Raw genomic sequence first — 9,974 nt, 5'->3', positions numbered from 1 at the left:
GCATTGCTCCCTAAATCCCTTGCACAAGTATGTTCTTGCACATATGTCTTTACTTGATAACACTGCAATGTTTTGTTATAGGACAAATGAACCAGGAATGGACACTCCTCATCCTTGCAACCCACCCTTACCCTCTCCTTGTCGTTCTTTATCCACTTCAGCTCCCTCCCTTGAGAATTGAAAGAATCCTTCACCACCTCCTTAAACCTTTCAACAGTAGCAAATCTGGTTCCCAACTCAAATCTCCCCTCACCGTGAGCATAGTCATCATCGAATTCAGGAAATCTCCTGCTACTACCTTCATCATCAGATGAAATGGGTGTATGCAACTCCTCGGATTCATATTCAAATACGATTTCTTCTATTTCTGATGGCAACTCACTAATATAGAAACCCCCTACACCTGCATTATTCGGGTCCACACCATGATTACCACCACCTCCTCCTTGATCATTCGGCCGAGCAGCCCCTTGACCACCAATATTACCCCCTGAACTATTTTCTCCCCTAACATTCACCCTGGTCCTTTTCTGAACCCTCCTCTATTCAACCTTAGCCTTTCCCTTTGATCCTTGCCTCCTTGCAACTGGCTTCTTCGGGGAGACTATCTTTTTTCTACCCTGTGTTGTTCTTTTTCTCTTGCAACTGGCTTCTTTTTCACTCTCAGAACTAGAGATCTCCACTCCAACTGGTGGAGGTTTGTACAACACATCCTCCGTGCTTTCGTACCCGTCATCTGATGAAGAGGATGTCTTCAGTTCCTCTAATATCTCATCCACATCCACCTCTACATCCACTGCCCAATCAGCATCCCTTCCAGCATCTTCAACAACCTCAGGGACATCTACTCTATGATCAAAGTATATATGAAACTCAGTAGAGTTTTGGTTCTTCGATATGTTATCTCGCATTGCATTTATCCCAACATCCCCAGTTAACTTGTTCAAGCCCGACTCAATGTCGCTACTTGTGGGATCATACCAGTATACTTCCCTATATGATTGGTATCCCAAACCCTTGAACAACGTAACAAGGTCCCCAAAGTTCACAAAGTCCAGGTCCATCTCAGGGAACCTCTCTTCCTTCCCATTTTCATAAACCAGGGCTCCATCAATCCCTCTGACAAACTTCCCTCCATGGTGAAAAACCGGCACCACAAAAACGTCAACCATCTGAAATTAACAAATGATCAACAACGTCTCAGTCCAGAAACAGTTACCAAAATTTTGAAGAAAACCCCTTTGCCCGAACAAGTTCCCCCCTACTAATCATACACCCAACCTTTTCAAAGGAAATAAACCACTACATTATACCCCTGTTTTTCCCACACTCTCAACATGCACACACACTGCATTCACCCTTTCTTCCCACACAATAACTAAAACCTAAACGACAAGGATCACGATCTTACCTTCTAAGGAAGCACCAAGTACGCCCTCAACGAAACACTCCTTCTTGGCCTCCCACAGCAACTCCACGACGGATCGATTGCTCTTCCACGTAGTGCAATTTTTGGAGGGAGAAACAGGGGGGAACTTTGATCGTTGCTCTTCTAGGGTTTTCAGTAATTCAGAGGACAAAGCATGGGTGTTATAGGTATTGCATATGGGAACTAAACTGTGTTTGGAGGGGTGGGGGAGAAACAACGTCGTTTTTGGAGGCTGGAGACTAATCTATCCTATTTCCAAAAGTCTTGCCAACGTGGCATCCCGTTACGTCCACGTCAGACCAACGGCAGCCAACTCACCACTTTCCGACGGGGCTAACGGGCTGAGATTAACGGGGGGATAGATTTGTCCAAAATTTTGAAGGGTCAGGGACATCATTGTATTTTGCAATCATCGGGGATGAAAATGTCTTCTAAAAAAAAGGCCAGGGACAAATTTGTCCTTTTCTCTTAATAGTTTATCCAAATTAATATTAATGTGAGTATGACGTGTACACGTACGTGTATACTGTAGTTTGATTTGAGAGTCATGAGATTTAGAAAGTTCACTGTAATTCTTGCTTGAGGAATAAAGCAACATTCAAGGGGAAATAACTTTGGTATCCAGATCCAAAGAAGGTTTTGTCTTTGGTGGGGAAAGTATAATCAGGACCATGGTGGACCAGATGGAAAGATGCCATTTGGGTGGCTGGGATCGAATCCGTACAGAAATTTATGGAAATGCTAAATTTGACCCTAAGTTTAATAAATTTGTAGACCGGTTCTTTATGGTTTGGTTCGATTTTATACATAAAACCCGGTTCGATTCTTTTTTGGACGAACTAGGCTACATTTGTTTGTTCATCATGGGCTTTGGAACGTGGGCTGCCCTCTTTCCCCTAAAAAATTGACAACACAAAACCCATATCCCAAAAAGCACCGATGATCACGACGGATGTTCTAATGGTCGTCATCCTCAGTCCGGCGATCAAATGGAAACGACATTGGACAGGTCTTCGGCGCAACACCGGCCACTAAGAGAGAGCTACCTATGCGCAGCAATGAAGGATGCAGAAATTGGTCTGCGAGGGGAAATGGAGACGAGATTTGGTGAGGTGAGGCATAGGCGCAACGCCAGCCACTTAGGGAGATAAAATGGAGACGCGGTTTAGTGAGTATGCATCGCAACTGCGAGAGGGTTGGGAGATTGAATGGAGGAGGTGCCCAAGGGTCTTCAACAGTAGCGACGATTGCAACTAGTTAGCGGTGCAAATCTTGGATGATGGAGAACGAAATGGGTCTGACATAGGAGATAGAAAACAGAACACGACCACTCCTAAAACACAGCGACATGATGAAGATGATATCTCGCGAAATGGTGTTGGCAAGAAGAAGTTCGCAGTGGTCGTCGGTAATTGGCAGTGGCAATGGAGGTGGAAACGAAGATACAAGACTGTCGTGTAGGAGGGAAAGTTGTTGGTTTTGGGTTCAATGTCGCCATGGGCCTGGTCTCTTGTCGAAAAAAAAGAGAGCCAAATACTATGTCATTACCTTAATAATGCTACCCAGATCCTCCTGTAGAACTGGTCAAGTAGTAAAAATAAGTAAAGTAGAACTTCTACATGGATATGTACCTGTAAAACCTTGATGCAGATGCAAATGTTGAACAATTCTATCGCAAGTGATTTCAAGATTAACCTTAAATTGGGAGCTGGTGTTTGAGAAACATTTGTTTGTTTGTCCTTATTAAGCCGTTTTAATTACAGAACAGTGAATGCAGAGAACTAATAATGGAGAAATCCATTGAACTAAATTAGTACTAGTCAGTGTAATGTAAGAAGAAGGTTGCAGATGAAATTCAGTTTGGTTAGCAAGCTGGGACGTGATTTAGGTCGTAGCAGCAGCCGTCGGCCATTACACGCAGATGACACCCCAGGCGTGGTTGGTTAATAGTAAGTGTGTGAAGAAACACAGTCTATTTTCAAAGAGCGATATAGCATTTATATCCACAAAATACAAGAAACTTGGTCTATTGTTTTCTCAGGAATTAGCACATCAAGTAACGGATTTCGCAAAAAGTGATACACACGAAGTTCATCCACAAAATACAAGTCTGGTTAACAACATAAGGATAGCAAGATTCAGGAGCCTGCACGTTGTTGTTCCATCGGACTTGCAGAACTGTGACTGGCTCAGTTGATATGACCTCGAAGATCCCGACACCTCCGGGCTCAAATTTGCACAGGCTGGCAAATTCTGCCCAGCCTCCGGAGATGACCCCGAAGCAACTATCGCGCCTGCCACTAAATCTTGTATAGGTGGCCTCGACCTCAATGTGTCCGTGTGATAGGAAGAGTGTGTGTCTCTGACTGGTGAAATGGCTCAGATGAGGGACATTTGGCTGTTTGTAGTATAGTAGCAGATCATTAAGAGAGAATAAACTTATTGATGAAGACACGTGCAAGAAAAGGAATTGGTGCCTTACCAACAGTGGGAGTGCAAGACGCGGTCAGTGAGGTCCATTACAAAGAATGGCCATTTGGTCTTGTGTGTTTGGGCTATTGCTTTCGCCTTGTGTGAGGAAGGATTGTTGATACAGCGGGCACGCCGGTAAGCACCTTTCGCTTCGTACGGAGGTTCCTTCGACGGTCGGGGGCTGTATGTGTTTTCGCGTCCACCGAAGTCAAAGATACGCACCTGGAATTCAGAATTCCCCTTGTGCTTGAAAAGAAGCATGGAGTCTAAATTAATTTGGTACGTCTGGTAGAACTCTGGCCAACCACGGGTAATGCGATGCTGCCATTTTGCTGTTGTTTCTAGAAGCACCGATGGCTGATACACCTACCATCAGGGACCACCAGGGTTATGTAGGGGACCCCGCTCGGGAGTTTGTCTGGAACGATCAAAAGGGCCTGCGAAAGAATAGGAAAGTGCTGGCCAACACATTGATCATTCAGGAAGTAATAACATTGTGTGTCCTTTGATATACGTCTCGGGGGAGGTGGCTTACCAGTTTGAAGCTTGGGGGCCTTATTATTGGCTTCAAAAAATGCAGTGGGCAGTGTTGCTGGTTTTGTTGAAGGTCTGTTGCAGGTCGCTTGCCCTTGTTCCTGGATGAAGACATGATGACCTGTTACAGTACAAATAACAGACCTGAGAGTTGTAATCTATAGGTGGTTAAATAGTATTTCAAACAACAACAAACAATAACGTTAGGGTTTAGGGTTTCATCTAAGAAGGGGAAAAAATGGATGCGACCAAGAGTAACATTTGCAAAAGCTTTGAAACGTAAAACAAGGGGTTTCGGAGTGAGTCATTTCTCTGGTCGTGAAACTCAGAACTCAGTGGTTCTACACGAGAATCGGGTAGTAAAACAAACAGGCAGGCAGGCCATGGGACTAAGAAATGATAAAAACTGTCAAGATTGCATGTTAGATGAAACATGCAGAGAAGGTAGACGGTGCAAGATAGTGGAGGCAATGCAAGGGTTCAGCAAATAGTGCACCCCCATTAAGGGATACCACCAACGAGAATGGACAAGGGTTTTCCCCACCGTCGAAGCAAAGGCCCCATATAACAAGAATGACGATGCAAGGAAACACAGTAAAAGAAAAAGAAATTTATTTTTTTTTCAGGAAAAAACATGCAACATGTACCGACGGCCTCGGTTGTTGGTGATATCAGTTTCACATAATCAGATGGGTGGGATTCCGCAAAGCAACCAACAAACGGTCTAAATTGAATCGCAGTGAGGAATTCGGGATGGCTTACCTGGATTGTGTAGGTTGCTGTCTGTGGACTGAGGAAACTTCGTGCGAGAGTCTCCCGGAAGAGTTGTTGGTGGTTAGATGCAAAGCGACGAAGGGGTCAGGGTGTTATGGGTTTGAGTGAAAGGCGCAAGTATTTTTCAGCCTGTGTAGTAGAGAAAAACCTCCATCATGTCCTTCATCTAATTTTTAATGGGTTATGGGCCAGGGGAAGCCCAAGAAGAGCAGAACAACAAGGATCGTTCCTGGGTATTTTTTTTTGTTTACCTTTCTTCCAATTGCTCTGGCATGGAAGCCAGGCCCGGATGCAAAGACACGGGTGTTAAATATTAGACGTAGACAACCAACTTAGGTTGGTCGAGTGGTTAGCTCACTCTTCCGCTTAAGCAAGTGTCGGGGGTTCGAATCGCGCCTTGTGCATGCAGCAACCCATTGGCCAGCGGCAGACCCTTAAATGGAGCTCAGATCCGCGATGGATTAGTCCCTGACCTGTCGAGTTGGGGAATACCGTGGGAAACCAAAAAAAATATTAGACATAGACTTATTATAGAATCAATTATATTTATATGTACATGTTACGATATGTAATAGCCGGAGTGTAATTATTAACATTTTATCTATTACTGAATGAGATGATATTTTTGTGTATATGTGTAATATTCATACGTTTATACAAATATATATATATATAATGAACTATATTAAATTACATTATGTAATACTTTCATATTTTATTTTATCTAGTGTGAGGTATAATGTCAATAGGAATGGTGCTATTCAGCCAAATTTAAGAAAGATTTTTCTATCTAAAATTTAAAAAGTGAAAGACAATTATTTCGGAAATAGAGTAATTTTCTACTTTGTTAATTAAAGATATACGTGCAAGATATGGCCTATTCCGGTGCACCCGTGTATTTGTGGAGACGATGATAATGGTCCCGATCATTAAACATGGTTTATTTTTCTTACTTTCCAATTTAGAAAAAGAAATCGTTGTAGAAGCCATACTGCTTGTGTGTGTATTTCTGTGTGCTGCCAGGTTCTGTTCGATTGATGTATACGATTAGACACAGACACAAAGAGACATGCATTAAAGACATGGACATAATATATTTTGTGTGTATGCCTTTAGTTTGTCAAATATAAGGAACAAGAAACACATGTTTAATAAAGATTTAAATTTTTTTTACTAGTGGCCCAACAGGCACTGTCGTGCCTGTTTAGCTGCTTTCTCATTCAGTCAACATTTTTTTTAATATTTTTATTTTTAAAATTATAAATTTAATATCAATAAATAAAAATTAATTATAAAAAATTACCTTATTTAAACTATTTTGCAAGTAGCGCTATTTTATAATCCTAAGACTGAGAGCGAACATTTGTCTTAAATTTATTTCACGGTTAAGATGGAAGCAATTACATAATTCTTATGCAAAATTTATAGAGTGGGTACGTGACTGAATATGTAATTTTACATTATAAAAATAGGGGTAAGATAGAAAAAAATTGGATACCAAACCTTTCGTATTCACATTATATATTGTTATAGATATATTGTGGAGGTATAAGAATACATTAAAATAATATGATAATAATTTGAAGTGAAAAATTATCATTTGTACATTTGTATATTTATTTTAAATAAAAATACCTTATTTAAACTATTTTGCAGTAGAACTATTTTATAATCTTATGATTGAGAGTGGACAGTTTTTTTAAATTTCTTTCACAGGTTAAGAGTGAAGCAGTTACATAAAATAGGAAAAAAGAGTTAGACACCAAACTCTTCTATCCGCTTTATATATTGTTATAGATATATTGTTATAGACATGTATATTTTTAAATTTTTTTGTAGGAAAAAATTCAAGGATAAATTTGGTTGTAGGATCAAGGAGAGAAAGGGAGAAAAAAATCAAACGTTTGGATAGGAAAGATGAGAAAGATTAAGAACTCAATGAGGATAAACAAGTAAGAAGTCAGCGTCTGAAATATTGTGTCTCAGTGCCTCAGCAGCAAATTACAGTTACACAAATTTAGTATCGCCGAGGTCACCCATCTGTGTCAGCCCACGTCCTTCGTAGGTCTGTGCCTCACCAGGTCAAACAGCAGATATGTGTCACGCCTCTGCGACAGTGTGGTGGCTTGATACTCGTGTGGGATGTTGCGACTGTTTAGTGGTGGGTTGCAGATATTGGGGACTGGCTAATAATGGCGGCAGCGAGGGACATCAGCCATGCACAACCCTGTATAGTGTTTCTTGATCTATATACTCTTTTAGATACGAAGAGGTGGATCGAAAAATATTCATTTTTGACCGATAAACCCTAGACCGTAACCACTTGCATCTATTCATTTTTTACCGATAACCATAATCCCTGATTTCTATGCCCTAAACCTTAGCCGCCAAGTCCCTATACCCTAAACCATAAACCCTAGTCCGCAAGAGCAACTCCAACGCTGATTGCTCGTGTTACTTTTTTTGACACATTTGTGTCCCTAACCATCGGAGAGAAGCTCAGGTTGGTCCCGACATAGCTTTTCCATATATCCTATTCCCTGTGATTGAGGATTTACTATAGCCAATAATATTTTGCTATATGGCAAGTTATTATTTAAATATACAATTAATTAGATTAAATAAGTATATTTTTATAATAATTATTAATATAGAATAATTAAATTTCTAATTAATTAATGATGTATGTTAATTATTTGTGTCATACTTAATATTGAATATTATATATATATATATATATATATATATATATATATATATATATATATATATATATATATATATATATGAGTATATTAAATTAGCCGGGGGAAACCTAGCCGCTCCAAAATTGTGGTTTTCTTTGCATTAAGTGACTTTACAAATTAGTGTAATCCCGATATATATATATATATATTGTGTATTATTATTAAATTTCAATTTATTTAATATTAATATGTTGTAATAGTTAATTATTTCTAAATAAAAAAATTTGTATAATATTATTACATTAATTTTAAGTATTTAAATTAATTAATTACGTGGGAGCACAACAGGGACTAAAGTTAGTTTCTCCTAATGGAGAAGAGATAGAAACTCTGAGTTCCTTTTTACTGTTTAGAACGCAAATGCTGGTGCGGAGTTATCTTGTATGACAGGGGGCCCGTTAGTAGGAACTGGGATGAGTTTCGTATTAAAAATTGTGTAAACCATGAACGTTAGTCCGTAAAACCTAAAAATTGTCATTTCGTTGCCATCGTGATGAGTGTGTGACGTTAGTCCCACATCAAAGAAAGCAAGGAAGAGTGGTGAGTTTATAACTCGGGATTAACCATCAACTTACTACGTCAATGTTTCCAGTTGGATGTGGTGGTTTCTTGTCCTACATCATATATCTTGGTTCCTCGCCGAAATCTCCCTGGTGGTCGAGAGCACTCCCCGGTGTCCCCATCAAGCGTTAGTATAGCCGATGGTTAACTGGACTGGTGATTTGAACCATCGAAAGTATTCCCGTAGAACCTAAATTGTATTCCGAGAACCATATGTCACAAAGTCTAGACCCCTAATGAAGTACTGTTAATACCTTATCAGGAAACCTTATCTCTTATCAGGAACGGGAATCGGGGTCGGAGTTACTGGCACATCCGCAGTGATAATCGGTCCAACCTAACCCTATCCGCACCTTATTAAGAGTGACCGTATGTATGGCAAGCGTGGTGTACGTTGATCAATGTGTACAACATACTAATATTGAAACTTATATTGTGGTACTCCGGAGTTTAAAGTTATTTTGTACTATATAACGTTGCCCCTACAATTTATAATTATTACTTACAAAATATATGACGATATACTGCTATTCATTACATTAGTTAAAAATAAATGTGTTGGTATTTATTTTTTTGGCTGTCGACAACAAATTTTGATCACTTGACCAAAACTTTTAAATGATTTGAATTATAAATTTCTTTTTAATAAAATAATGAGATGATAAGTCAGACAAATTACGAAAAAATACTACAATTTTTTCATAAAATATATAAACTCTAACAGGTAGCTAACATATAAGAATTATATGTTTATGTTTGAATTTTTAGGTAATACAGTTTTTAATTATCTCATAGTTTACAAATAAAAAAGTACGTTATACAAATTAATGCTTTCAAAAATAGTACTCTAGTGCAATTTTCAAAATAAAATTGTAACTTTCTAAGCGGCTATTTTAGTATTTAAGGAGAAGTTAAAAAAATGAGAAATTTTCTCATACTAAAATTTTTTTATCATTTTTTCTTAAAATAAATAATTTTAGAACTGAAATATCAAACAAAAAATAACTTATTTATAAGTTATTTTTAATATAAGTATAGTCTGTAAAAATTAATAACATAATTCTTATAAAATTAGGTATTAGATAATTTATTACGTTGATCTTTATTTAAATAGTTACAGTAAATAATTATTTAACTGTTAACCGATTATCATTAACCTTTAATTAAACCAAAAATACAACCAGTTAATATAATTAAAATTTTATCCTAGTATAGGGCTGCTTTGTAATTGGCAACAAATTATGGGGTGGGATTGAATCCATTTTTTTTAATCCAAACTCTCCCTTAACAATAGGACAAAAGAAATTACATTCTAATCTGACCCTATGGGCACGAAACCCTTTGGCTTCTGGAATACGACTTCATCGAACGGCGACCACATATATTCCTAAGGGGTGGAACTCTGACTACCTTAGTTAATTAATTAAATACAAATTAGATTGGATACACCATTCATA

The sequence above is a fragment of the Arachis hypogaea genome, chromosome 8, assembly GCF_003086295.3.
Source record: "Arachis hypogaea cultivar Tifrunner chromosome 8, arahy.Tifrunner.gnm2.J5K5, whole genome shotgun sequence".
NCBI lineage: Eukaryota > Viridiplantae > Streptophyta > Magnoliopsida > Fabales > Fabaceae > Arachis > Arachis hypogaea.
The sequence above is the reverse complement of the archived record's forward strand: the minus strand, read 5'-3'. Positions refer to the sequence as shown.